The sequence below is a fragment of the Malaclemys terrapin genome, chromosome 7 (assembly GCF_027887155.1).
Source record: "Malaclemys terrapin pileata isolate rMalTer1 chromosome 7, rMalTer1.hap1, whole genome shotgun sequence".
NCBI classification, from domain to species: Eukaryota; Metazoa; Chordata; order Testudines; family Emydidae; genus Malaclemys; species Malaclemys terrapin.
This window is the reverse complement of record NC_071511.1, coordinates 26,904,528-26,919,258: the sequence shown is the minus strand read 5'-3', so window position 1 is coordinate 26,919,258 and position 14,731 is coordinate 26,904,528. Positions and strand designations below refer to the sequence as shown.

The window sequence follows — 14,731 nt, the reverse complement described above, 5'->3', positions numbered from 1 at the left end:
ATTCTAAGTCCATCCACTACGTGGGTCATTAGCAGCATTTGAATCCAGCTCTTTCATATCCCAATCCCAAGCCTTTATCAGAAGTAACTTCTGCTTTTGTGTGGAGCAGCCTCTAAAGGGGAAAGCAACACTCATTTTGCCAGTGGGCAACACAGCACTAGAGTGGTGAGAATCAGGACTACAAGATTTTATTCCGATCTTTGGAAGAGGAGTGTGGTCTAGTGATTACAACCAGTGTGTACCCAAACACGTAGATTTGGCAGGTTCTTTCTGAGTGGCGGTGTGGCTGAGTTGAGAGGTTGGAGTTATCATATTAAAGATCTAGGCTCTGTTCCCAGCTCTGCTAAAGTGACTTACACATACTTTCGATTACCTCCTTTGTAAAATGGGGGGCTGGTATTGACTGCCTTCTAAGGAAGGGGTATAAGGCATTAAGTGCATGAAGTGCACACAGATATAAACATCAATGTTTTTAAGAGCTGAGACTTTAATTTTTGATGGGGATCTCTTCCTCCTTTCTCTCCCCACCAACTGGGAGTCTGATATGCAGTATATTTGAAAACTATACTTGTTACGTCAAAGTGAGGTTGCCCCTTGGCAAGATGGTCACCTCTTGGTTCTTGTTTCCAATGGAACTGAAGAAATACATTGCTCTTGGAAAGAGGGCTGCTGTCTATGCTGCGAACCTCATCTCAGTCAAAGAGCAGCATCTGGAGTTCCCAGGTCAGAGAACTTTTGAGATCCAGTGTTAGGGTGCTTTCTGGCCTCTGCTTTATACTCTGCAGCTTTCATGGAGGCTCCTCCACCCTGAGGAATTGTGGTTGGCCCAGTGGAGCAGATGTGGCCATACACAAGCCGACCTCGCCACAGGAATTGCAGGAACATTGAGCTGGAGAGTGTAGAAATAAAACTAATTTCCCTCCACTTCACTCACTCTCACACACACAAACTCATACACACACACTCACACGCATAATTATCCCACCCTGCCCCTCTCTACCCCTTTGGCTCTCTTTCCCACTGGAGGGAAAGTTTGGGGGCATCCCTACCTACCCCAAACCACCCTATATTTATCATATTAAGGTAACTCAGGAAATTCCATAAGCAAACAACAAATAGTTTAAATGGGATTCAATCTGGTTAAATGAGTCTTATCCCCAGCACACAGTCCCTGAATAGTAAGGATAGGCCAAATAATGGGACACCTATCAACTATTCTCTAAAGCTCAGCATATCCCCACTGATGAAACAGATTCCACAGGATCATAGGAAAAGTGCCCTTCTGCCCCCAGTTGATGAAAAGATACACAATTCATTGTTCTCCCTCACAGCATAACAGAAAATCTTAATTATAATTTCATCATTCTCTTATAAAAACATATGAGAACAATTAACTTGTGCAAAAATGTCAACCTGGATAATGGCTAATGTTGCTGCAGATATAATTAAGGTTTTTCATTGTACTATGAGGGATACTGATGCATTATGTATAATGTGTTCCTTTATTAGTTGGAGACAAAATGAAGTTCCTTATGAAAGTACAAAGTCTATCTCCATCAGAGCAAATGTGCTGGGTGTGCTTTAGGGCAGGGGCGGGCAAACTTTTTGGCCTAAGGGCCGCATCAGATTACAGAAATTGTATGGAGGGCCGGTTAGGGGATGCTGTGCCTCCCCAAACAGCCAGGCATGGCCTGGCCCCCATCCCTTATCCGACCCCCCCTGCTTCTTGTCCCCTGACGGCCCCCCCCTCGGACCCCTGCCCCATCCTCCCCTCCTGCTCTCTGTCCCCTGACCACCCCCGGACTCCCTACCCCATCCAATCCCCCTCTTCCTTCCTGACTGTCCCACCAGGACCCCTGCCCCATCCACCCCCCCTTCTCCCTGTCCCCTGACTTCCCCCAGAACCCCCACCTCTGACTGCCCCCTCCTGCCCCATCCAATCCCTCCTCTCATTCCTGACAGCCCCCCTGGGACCCCTGCTCCATCCAACCACCCCTTCTCCCTGACCACCCCCAGAACCCTGCCCCCCATTCAACCCCCCTTGTTCCCTGCCCTCTGACTGCCCCCACATCTATTCACACCCCAGGCCCCTGACCACCCCAAACTCCCCTACCCTCTATCCAACCCTGCTCCCCTGCTCCCTGCCTGCTTACCACGATGCCTGGAGCACTGGTGGCTGTCTGGAGCCAGCCATGCTCCGCGCAGCACAGAGCACCAGATCAGGCCGGGCTCTGCAGCTGCGGTACCCTGGGAGCTCGCAGCCCCACTGCCCAGAGCATTGTGCCCGCGGCGCAGTGAACTGAGGCTGCGGGGGAGGGAGGACAGTGGGGGAGGGGTCAGGGGCTAGCCTCCTGGGCCAGGAGCTCAGGGGCCGGGCAGAACGGTCCCGCGGGCCGGATGTGCCCGTGGGCCATAGTTTGCCCACCTCTGGGATAGAGGGGAGCTGGAATTTTGTTTCTCCCCCATGGTTAGATTTAAATGAGGTTCACCTTTATTATTCATATTCTAATACATTTTGTTTATAAAAAAAACTTACTATTTTAGGGTGTTCTGCAAAGAAGAATGTTCTGGTGTAGATTTATTTTCAGTCAATACCTCTGTGGTGAAGACAGTGATTTTACGCCAAAGAAGTATCTCAATTGCCAGTGTGCTGTAATCCATTCACTTAATGGGAATCAGGAATATTTATTTCATAAAATAGAAAGTGTGGTTTTGGCCGAATTTAGACTTTAGATATAAATTCTTTTGAAAATAGTACCATAAATGACTTAGGAGCCCAAGTCCCATTTTCAAAAGTGACTTAGAACCTGACTTAGGACCAGATTTTTAAAGGTATTTAGGCATTGCTCTCTCAACACAGCTGATTTAGGAGTCAAAGTCTCATTGAAAGTCAATGGGACTTAGGAACCTAAGTCACTTTTGAAAATGAAATGAAATGAAAACAGTCAGATAGGAGTTGCAACACTGTTTTAGCACTGCCTAAATTCCTTTACAAATCTGGACCTTAGGCACTTAGGCGTTTAAGTCTCACAGGTGCTTTTGAATATATTACTTATAATTCTTAGTCTTGTTGAAAAGGGATTAAAGGTGGTTAAATGTGACATATCCCCAAAGCAAATCCTAAAGTGCAAGGAATGTCATGTTATAGGATACCTGTTAATTATGCCCTAAAGCAGAGGTGGGCAAACTACGGCCCGTGGGACCATTCTGCCCGGCCCCATAGCTCCTGGCCCGGGAGGCTAGCCTCCGGCCCCTCCCCCGCAGCCTCAGTTCACTGCGCAGCGGGCTCCCGGGGTAGCGCAGCTGCAGAGCCCGGCCTGGTCCGGTGCTCTGTGCTGCGCGGTGCTCCAGGCATTGTGGTGAGCGGGGGCGGGGGGTTGGATAGAGGGCAGGGGAGTTCGAGGGGTGGTCAGGGGCTGGCAGGGCCGGCTCCAGCATTTCTGCCGCCTCAAGCAAAAAAAAAAAAAGCCGCAATCGGCGGCGGCAGTTCAGCGGCAGGTCCTTCGCTCCTAGAGGGAGTGAGGGACCTGCCACCCCCGAATTGCTGCAGGTGCTGCCCCTCTCCCTTGGCCGCCCTAAGCACCTGCTTGTTAAGCTGGTGCCTGGAGCCGGCCCTGGGGGCTGGGGCGGTCAGAGGGTGGGGAACAGGGAGGGTTGAATGGGAACGGGGGTTCTGGGAGTGGTCAGAGGACAGGGAGAAGGGGGGGGTGGATGGGGCAGGGGTCCCCGGGGGGCAGTCAGGAAGGAGAGGGGTTGGTTGGATGGGGCGGTGGGGGGCACTTAGGGGCGGGGGGTCCAGGGGTGGTCAGGGGACAGAGAGCAGGAGGGGTGGATGGGGCAGGGGTCTCGGGGGGGGGCGTCAGGAGGCAAGAACCGGAGGGTCAGATAGAGGGTGGGGGCCGGGCCATGCCTGGCTGTTTGGCAAGGCACAGCTTCCCTTAACCAGCCCTCCATACAATTTCTGAAACCTGATGCAGCCCTTAGGCCAAAGATTTTGCCCGCCCCTGCTCTATCCAATCCCCTCTGTTGTCTTTGTATTTCTTTCTCTTTTTGTTTTCATCTTTTGTAGAAGAGCATCACTGATAATAGGCCCCTTATCTATGCTAACTTATCTGGTTCTATGCTAACAGAAATGCTTATTCCAAATGGAGGAAGCATAATCCAATAATAATGTCAGGAGATCTTCAAAATCAATGAGTTTGTAGAGTTAGAGTGGTTGGCAACACTGCCACATAGTATTTGACTACTGCTGCTGCTTTACCATCTGTACCCCCTCTGTCAGTCCAAAGTGAGAATATATTTCCTTGACTGGAGAAAATGATGAGATGCTTTTTAAATTCCTCCCACTCCATCTAACAAACTATGACTTTATCAACTTAAATTAATGCAAATTTGAATTAGGGGTGTAGGTATGTGTATTTATAAATATACAGGTATATTTATTGTGTTTGTGTACACTCTGAAAGCTTAATTTATTTGCAGCAGAGATATGGATAATAAGCCTGAAAAATGTGTGTATGGTGTGTAGTTAAAATGCAGTTATGTTCAGAAGAGAGATGTCTTAGTGTTCCATATTATGTTCCCTCAGTGATTTCTATATCGAATTTACATTTAAAAAGCATATGTTTTTTAAATTGGTAGTGCTGCAAGGTCAACCTATGGCTTTTTTTGTTATTTTTATTCTAGCAAGATCAGGGTAAATTGGATGGGAATTTTGATTTTTGATGGCAACGCAGCTGATTAGGAATGATGCAGTTTAGGACTGAGCTTCTCGTCTGCAGCGTGTGTGACTGGTAGCAACAATGTGATTTTATGGTGAATTAACACAAATTTGACTATTGTACTCTTGTATTATTCTCTGCTGTGGTTAAATTTCAAAGTGATTTGCAGCAGATTCTATATGTTGGCCCTTTGACAGAGGGGTGCCTTTAGTGTTCTTTGACATTTCAAAATGGAAAGCGGTGATAATGCAGTAACGGTTGGCATATACCAGTTGCTCATAAGGAGTAAGAAGGCCCAGGCCCAGTTCTTGCTCTCCCTCAATACAAGGAAAAAGATCTAGTATCATTACTGGTGACCAACTCATCAAAGGGAGTCAAAATGGGGTTGGGGTGGATGAAGAAAGGGCCATCAGAGCTGAAACGTTACAGAGCATGCTCCTTTTCAAGGGTGTTTGGCACAGCTCCCACTCCACTGGCCATCTCCCTAGGGACACTGAAGGAATTCTGATTTGCTCCCTTCATTCATCCCACCCCTGTATACAGGTTGTGGTCCAAATGCAACAGTATAGACTAGTCTTTACATTATATAGCACCTTTCATTCTGAATGGTCCCCAAACACTTCACAGCCGATACGCAAAACTGCACCACTGAAATCTAGCCACATTTGGGATGGAGGACAGCCATTAACAGATACACATCACACTGCACAACAATGATAGGGGGAGAATTTTGGTCAAGAACATTAAGGCAAATTTCTGACTTACAAAAGTAGTCAAGGGATCTTTAGTGTCCCCACAGACAAGATAGTGCCTTGGATTTTAAAGCATCAGTCAAAAGACCCATAAGCAAGCAGTAAACTGCATGGTGCTCAGTGCAGCTATCTCAGAAAGATGAAGGACTGAGCAGAGCTGGCCAGAATCTTGAGGCATGTCAAACCCGAGGCTTAGTCTATTCTCCATCCTCTTAGGCTTCTGGGATACAAGTATTTTCCCTTTACTGTGTGAGATCAGGTACATTCTAAAATCTCTCAACTAATTTACGAACCTATCTAGTCTTATTTGCTTTGTAGAGAGGAGTACGAGAATAAACATTAACAAAGGGACTGTTAAGTGTGTCTGCATGTCTAATGTTGCAGGATGCAAAAGCAGCATGCTACCTTGCTAATATGGGAGATTTTAAATATTAGGAATGATTGTTGAGTATCTCTGTATTGCATTTTAATAAATACTGATGCTGTCATTTGAAGAAGACCTTTCTAAGTGAATTTAAATAGTAAGTATATAAAAAAGATGCTGCTGCTTTGAAAATCTAGTCTGAATGTCATTACCATGTTCATTTCAGAATGCAAAGGTTACAGTAGAAGACTAGTTTATAGTTATTAGATTAACTGGCTTTTAAGTACAACATGTTTTTTTCCCCCTCTAATGTCAGTAACTGAGGGCTCCTTGTCTGTTCCAATAAAAGTAGAAAGCACTAGTTCCACCTATTGGTGAAAATGTGGAATTGCATAAATCTTGTTAATTTGCATACCTCTAAAGTGCGGTGAGGTCAGGACGGAGGGTTTAATGGGACAAATAGCTAGTAGCTGTGTTCTGTTGTTTAATTTGATTATTTCCTGTTGAGATATAATTTTTAAATAGAAACTTTTTTGCTATTGGACATTTATATTTGAATGTCAACATTAATCACCATATCACATGCAAAGCACTAGATGGACACTGCGTGCAGACAGAACTTCCTGCCATCCCTACATTACTGTTTTAAGTCAGAGTAACATGTTCACAAACACATTTTAAAAGCATCAGAGCCCTTGTCAGGTAAGAATTTTAGTCTCTGAATACAAGCAAGCCCTGATTAAGGTATTTCCAACTAACTGAAACTCCAAGTTAACTAAAGGTGGGTTATGTTAGCCCAAACCTGTGTGGGCCCAGTTCCAAAACAGAGCTGAATAAAAGAGCCTTTTGGTCTGAAGATTTCTCCTAGCTCAGTGTAATCAGGAGAGGAGACAGAAACCCTGCCCTCCAAAACCTACCCTTCAAGCAGAGTATGCACCTCCACTACAATGATTCCTTATCAGCAAATGGTGGTTAGTGGGGAGAGACACCCAAGTATCTCCAGGTACGTCCAGTAAAGCCCCCTTTCTGCTGGAGGTACATAGAGGGTGCTGAAGCAATCACTGCACATGCCCAGTGTCAAGGTTGGGGACAAACCAAGATTAAGGAGTAGTAAGTGGGGGGAGCCCCACGGCAGCTCCACTACTACAGGACTCTTGGTTGGGGATTTTGTTTTCCCTTTACATAGCAAGCCAAACTGTTTCCTTAAGAACATGGCCTTGAGACAGCCAGTTTTTATCTTCTTTTGGGGTACAGTAGAAGTCAGAGTTACGAATACCTCGGGAATGGAGGTTGTTCATAACTCTGAACAAAATGTTATAGTTCTTTCAAAAGTTTACAACTGAATACAGCTTTGAAGTGTTACTATGCAGAAGAAATGCTGCTTTCCCTTTATTTTTTTAGTAGTTTACATTTAACACAGTACTGTACTGTATTTGCTTTTTGTGTGTGTGTCTCTGTTGCTGCCTGATTGTATACTTCCAGTTCCAAATGAGGTGTGTGGTTTACTGGTCAGTTCGTAACTCTGATTGTTCATAACTCTTGAGGTTTTACTGTATATGTAAAAGAGAAGACTTGTGTATCTTGTCCTAAGAGCCAGATTCTGCTACTCGTGGACATGTTAATTAATAGTTTACTTCGCAAATACCACTTTTCAAAACAATAACAGTAGTCAGACAGCAAGTTACTACTCAGCTTCAGTGAGGATGACAGAATCTGGCCCAAAGCTTTGGATGCTGCAATTATTTTCCCACTACAAAGAAGCAAAAGTTAAAAAGAGAAGGGTAGATACTTCTTACCTGGAGCTACTCGATTAATTTCTTTACACAGTATATTATCTTTCCATAGGCATGTGGTATTTAAAGTTCTAAGGAATCTGTCATTCAAGTATCACATAATAACAAGCCACATTTAGCAGGTGTATTTAATTCCATAGTAGTTGATGTCAGAGCACAAGGACACAATGAGTATTGGGTTGCTCACTATTCTTTGCCATGGAAATAAAAATAGACTAAAGTTTTGCGAAGCTAGAAACATTATTCTGTAGTGTCAATGCTGCAGTGCACAAGGAAAAGTCATATTGACTGTGACAACTATTTTTTTATATATCCTTTTTATACTTATCCACTGATATATAGTGGTGGTGATAGAAAATAAATTCTCAGGTGAAAGATTTCATGTAAATGAACATGTTGTAATGGCTTGCGAGAATTAAGGGAATCCATTAATAGAATTCATTTATATTAATACTATAGATGGTTTTAAAGGATTTTCAGGACTTTTTTGAATATATGTTTGCTTGTTTACAATATAAAGTTGAAAAGTATCAAGCCATTTTATAAATTAAAAGTAGGAGAATGAAACTAATTTTCTGGTAAAGGTAGCCTAGCAACAGCTCTTTTCTCTGACTATTTCATTACATATTCCCTATCTCACAACAACACTATATTATGCAAACATATAATATGGTTTTCACACTTTTAAATAAATCATCCCATATAAAAACTGAACCAGGGCATTTCCCCTTTCAAATATTTAACTTTTCAAAGAGGATCTTTTAATAACTTAGAATAGAGGAAATGCAATAAATAAATAAAGTAAAAGAGGCTACTGTTTAAAAATCTCAACAGATCAGCTCATAAACATGCTCCATCATTTTATCTCCAAACCTTTGTTAGCCACTACTTTTTCTCTACAGTCTCCTAATCAGTCACCTTCAGAGTTCTACTTTCAGTGCTAAATCACTGCTTCCTATATTTTAACTCTAACCTGGTGCTTTGTGTTGGTAGTCACCCAGAGGTAGGCAAGTCTACTTGAACTCATGGACAGGTCATGTTTTTGTTTGAGTCTTTTATAGACCTCCCAGCCTCACCTCACCCCTTTGCTCACTTTCTATTTTCACATGCTCATCATTTATACAAAGTCATTACAATGGTTCAAAATTAAAGAAAGTCAGTTAAAGGATATAAAATCCCTTAGATAATTTGAATGACCCCATCTAGTAGATGTTGGTCTTTTAGCCAGATCCCCTCTGTCATAAACAACTAAGAAGGAGGTGGCAGCAGCTGTATTTCAGGCTTACGTTTCAAGCCTGGAGCACACCATGATTTTGGGTATCTCCATTTTTGGGACACTTTAAAGGGGCCTGATTTTAGTGAACACCGACTCTCTAAAAACCATGCCCCTTTCAGGTGTAACAAGTTGGACACTCAAAAATGGAGGCATTCAAAATCATGAGTCACTTTTGAAAGTTACAGTCTTTATGGTGCTGGTCACATGTGTATTCAAACTCCTATGTTCAGGTCCTTGTGAATAAATCAGCACATAAAGACTTATACATTGAAATCAAACTCTGATTACATGTCAGCTGTCCAAGACTATCTAAGACTCTTGGTTAACCACGCTTCAGGTAAGTAAGGTTTGACTGTATTGCGATATGGGAATATTCCAGGTTACCTGTTAGTATTTAGCTACTCATTATGAGCTTTGTGAAAAATTCTGTTCTTCAGTCAGTTATCTCAGGATACTTGTAGTGGTTTAAGAATTAGTACAGTAGACTCAGTCAATGACAGTTTAACACATTGGGTTCAGATTTTTAAAAGTGTGTACCCAGTGTGGCATGTGCATGTGCCTGTAAGCATATGCTTTGGAAGTTTTGCAAATGAAAAGTCTCAGCACAAACTTTTACAGATATGAGCCTTGTAAATTAAACCATTAACTTCAAGAGGTTAACACTCTGTAAGTACCAATTACCTTTAGGAATGAAGTATATTGTAAATGCCTCCCACGTAGTCAAATATTTCCTCCATTCTATTGCACTTTGGTATATTAAGTTAAAGTATTAGATAGGATAAAGCATCTATTAATTGTTCATAAACTATTGTGTACTGTTCAGGTTACCCACTGTTTTACCTGCCACTACTTTGAATGCGACTATAACCATGCAATGTGCTTAAAAGGAATAGCCCCATCTATAAAAAGTTCTCTCTTAGTAGTAGTGTTTAAGGGAAAACGAACATGCCATTGCACTGAAACACCATCCAAAGGTTCTAAGTTTCTAAAATATATGCTTTTCTCATCAGTCAAGACAGCGGTTTACTTAATCTTTACTCCAGTTTGTAAGCCTCTGAACATTATAATCAGTAGTAATGCTTAGTAAATCCCTTGCACTGTCCCTGCATGCTTTAGTGGAAAACACAGTTAGTTTATATTTTTCCAAAGGGCCCAATACATTTTTCATATTATCTTCATATTCATAAATCTAATATTGAAATGTATGCTAATGGCTTCAGTAAAAAGCAGAATGTACATTCAGTGTTCAAGGCATTCGCATGCACACCCTCTCAGTTCACATCCTCATTTAGAAATGATGCCTTTATCTGAGAGCACAGTTCTTGAGGAGTATATTTATCTGGTAATGTAATCATAATTTCTGAGCGTAAGTGCCATGGCTGCCTAATCCATCTATTTAATTCGATAGCACTCATCACCTAGAGTCCAAGTATTGCACAGGTAGAGTAGATCTGTATGATGATATGTATAGTCAACTTCAAGGAGGATTTTGCTCCTCACTCTTGGCCAGTTGTGTTAGGCTGTTCTTTTTGAAAAGTGTAGCTAACGTGGGAAAGGTTAGCAGATGTGTGGATCTAGCAGTGTGCTCTAGTAGCAGATTCTAGAGGTTTTTGCCAAAGGACATTGCTGCCAACCAAATAATTCCTTGATTACATTACATGGCAGAGAATCTGGACTGGTTTTATGAAATTAAGATAATGCTGCATTGGTTTGAATTTTAAGCAATTTGTTGTTTGTTTCTCTACAATTATGAGGATAATAAATAAATTCATCATAAATTAAATACTGTGGATTAGCTAGTGTATTCCCTTCCATGGAAAACCTTTTACTTCCAAAAAGGCACAGGATTTGCAGATTCTCATTCCCTCCTTGAAGCAAGAATGGCAGTCCTGATTAAGAAACTCAGCTTGCAATATCCACAAAGGCAAGAAGTCCATGGAAAACTCTGGCCCCAAATCTGTCGATCCCTCTCTAATCATGCAGAGTTGACCACAGGCTCAACCCCTGTTGGTAACATGCTGTAGTCATGTACTTTGCTGTCATTGAATCATCTGTCCCTTCCTCCATGATGGGTCAATGTAGAGTTGCCAATGTTGGTTGGATGTATTCCTGGAGATTTCATCACATGATATAATCTTTAATTAAAGATTAATCTTCAATTCCTGGAGACTCCAGGTCAATCCTGGATGGTTGGCAACCCTAGGTCAATGCCACATCCAGGTGATTTATGTTGCTGGCTGCCTTACCAGGGGAGCACGCAGTCATGTTTCAGGTAACACAAAACCAGGAAATACCAAGAATCTTGTGTGAATGTTATTAATATGAGCTTTTCAGCCCTGTTTTGCAGACTAAAGAGGTTCAAATAAGCATACTTTTTCAATGCTGAACTAAAGGGAGCCTCTGTACTTTTGTCACCTGGCCAGCAGCAAATAAGAGGTTATTATTATGCAAACAATGGTGTCTTATTTTGTTAATGTTGCAAATGAAAGATACACTATGTATAATGTAATTAAGATGCCTACTTTGAAAAACAAGGAGGGGCGTCCTCTCTGATTGGAAGTGGGATCACTTGAGGGTAATGAAATTAAATTTTTATTATCCTTCTGCAAGTTTTGATGGAAAGACTTGCATACAGCACTCAGTACTTGTGTTTCTCTCCATCTGTATAACGATTAATGGGCTTTTTCTGTAGAGAACAAAGTGAAATCTGTGTGGTTTTATCTCCTATTCTAAATTGGGAACAAATTTGCAAGTAGGACCACTTTCTTCATCTCCATTTTCCATGTATCGATTCTGAAAACTAAGTGACAAGGTGACCCCTGTTTGAAAGATAAGAATAGTACAATCCATTTCTTTTAGCTGTCTTTCCAAATGGCAGACAGTGAACAAGTTATCCTGATGTTTTCAGGAATAAAGGGGCTCTTCCAGAGTTTATAGAAATACTCTACATTGCATTGTTGAAACTGTTTGTCAATGACCTTTACTGGCAAAATAAATCTGTGCAAATAACTCATTATTTCAGCAGCAGATGTCCATAGCTTTACAAATTAAGGCCATTTCTGTAGGGAATCCCTGGATTCAGCAGTATACAATGAGCAGCTAAAAATAATCTGTAAGGCGTTTGAAAATTATCCCTTATGAACTGCAGTGGTTGTGAAAGATAATTTGTGGTTCTCACAGAATACTCAGCAAATTGTGTCTTTCATCTGAATTTTATTTTTACAGATAAACATTACATTTTTCATATTACAAAATTGTAAGTTTGCATTTGTTAATTTAAAAGATTGGCTCTATATTTTTCTCTGTTGAGAGTCTGTTGACATTTAAAATGTTAGTAAACATTATCATCTTAAATGGCTGTTTGTGGCAACCGTGGGCTGAATTTATAAATGTATTCAATTTTATCAAAGCATAATGTGATGTTTCTGCATTTTTTGAAGATACAGCAAGTTAGAATGTATATGACATGTTTAGTATGGGTTGGCCTACTCCAGTCATACAAAGAAATGCATTATTGGAAGTAAGAAATATCTTGCTTTATGGCAGAATTTAAGGCCTTAAGTGCACACGAAAATGCCAAAAGCAGCTTAAAGGTGACCTAAAAAAATATTTAAAAATCATTTTTGTGTCTTTTTTTGCTTCTTTAGGCAGAGGTTTTGCAGACTAAAAGGTTTTGGTAGGTTGGTTTGGTTTTTTTTAAGGAGTGAGCAGAGGGTATTTGTACTTAACGTTCCATAGCTGAGTCCCAGCTAATTGGGATCAGTGTCAGTGAAATCCTGGCTCCACTGAAGTCAGTTGGAGCTTTAGCATCTGCAGTCTAATTGCATGGGTGCGCTGGGCCCTAAATTTGGGTTGTGTGTATGTGTCCCCCAGCTCCGTTGTAATTCCCACAGGTAAAAGGCCTTTGAGTTTGGTTTGGCACTGAGGCTCATGATTTAGTGCACAGATGGTAAAATTCCATCCAATACCCTGGCTAAAAAGAAATTCCTTTTTTGTTGGGGGGAGAGGTGTTACAAAATGCTAATTCTGAAAATAAAATCCAGGCTAGAAAATGTAGACATATATATTATAATAATCTAATTCTGGAGTTAAATGGTGCAGTGAACTTCCTAGCCAAATATTTTATTTGAAAAATGTTTCTGCAGTTTAAGAATATCCTTTCTCTTCTGGTTCTTTGGTATTGAGGATTTTGTGGCTGCAACATCGTCTTATAGCAAACTTTCTGCTTCTGGATCCCTCTGCTAGGATTGATCCTACAGGGAATCTAGCCAGACATAAGAGAAAGAATAACAATATACAAACACACAATTGTATTGGCAAAAACAACGAGGAGTCCTTGTGGCACCTTAGAGACTAACAAATTTATTTGGGCATAAGTTTTCATGGGCTAAACCCCACTTCATCAGATGCATGGAGTGGGAAATACAGTAGGCAGGTATAAATACACAGCACATGAATAGTTGGGAGTTGCCTTACCAAGTGGGGGGGTCCGTGCTAACGAGTCAATTCAATTAAGGTGGAAGTGGGCTATTCTCAATAGTTGACAAGAAGGGGTGAATACCAAGAGAGGAAAAAATCACTTTTGTAGTGCTAATGAGGCCAGTGTAATCAAGGTGGCCCACAGGATTTCAACAATTTCCACCCCACCATCAACCTCAGCCTGGACCAGTCCACACAAGAGATCCACTTCCTGGACAGTGCGAATAAGCAATGGTCACATAAACACCACCCTATACCGGAAACCTAATGACTGCTATACTTACCTACATGCCTCCAGCTTCCATCTAGACCACATCACACGATCCGTTGTCTACAGCCAAGCTCCAATCCCTCAAACAGAGACAAACACCTACAGCATCTCTATCATGCATTCTTAAAACTACAGTACCCACATGGTGAAGTGAAGAAACAGATTGATAGAGCCAGAAGTGTACCCAGAAGTCACCTACTATAGGACAGGCCCAACAGAGAAAGTAACAGAACGCCACTAGCCGTCACCTACAGCCCCCAACTAAAACCTCTCCAGTGCATCATCAAGGATCTACAACCTATCCTTGGGAGACAGGCCAATCCTCGTTTACAGACAGCCCCCCAACCTGAAGCAAATACTCACCAGCAACTACACACCACACAACAAAAACACTAACCCAGGAACCAATCCCTGCAACAAACCCTGTTGCCAGCTCTGTCCACATATCTATTCAGGGGACACCATCATAGGACCTAACCACATCAGCTACACCATCAGGGGCTCGTGATATATGCCATCATGTTCCAGCAATGCCCCTCTGCCATGTACATTGGCCAAACCAGGCAGTCTCTACACAAAAGAATAAATGGACACAAATCAGACATTAAGAACTATAACATTCAAAAATCAGTAGGAGAACACTTCAGTCTCCCTGGACACTCAATAACAGACTTAAAAGTGGCAATTCTTCAACAAAAAAACTTCAAAAATAGACTCCAATAAGAAACTGCAGAACTGGAATTAATTTGCAAACTGGACACCATCAAATTAGGCCTGAATAAAGTCTGGGAGTGGATGGGTCACTACAAAAACTAATTTCCCTCTGCTGATACTTACACCTGCTTGTCAACTGTTTGAAATGGGCCACCTTGATTACATTGGCCTCATTAGCACTACAAAAGTGATTTTTCCTCCCTTGGTATTTACCCCTTCTTGTCAACTGTTGGGAATAGCCCACTTCCACCTTAATTGAATTGGCTCATTAGCACTGACACCCCCCCACACACTTGGTAAGGCAACTCCCATCTTTTCATATGCTGTGTATTTATACCTGCCTACTGTATTTTCCACTCCA

General features: G+C 41.9%; 1 protein-coding gene across 3 annotated transcripts in view; it reads left to right on the top strand.

The window, feature by feature from the left end:
- The window catches only part of CACNA2D3 (calcium voltage-gated channel auxiliary subunit alpha2delta 3), a 734,213-nt gene that overhangs the window by 601,136 nt on the left and 118,346 nt on the right, over positions 1–14,731 (top strand). The gene's annotated exons all lie outside the window — the stretch shown is intronic.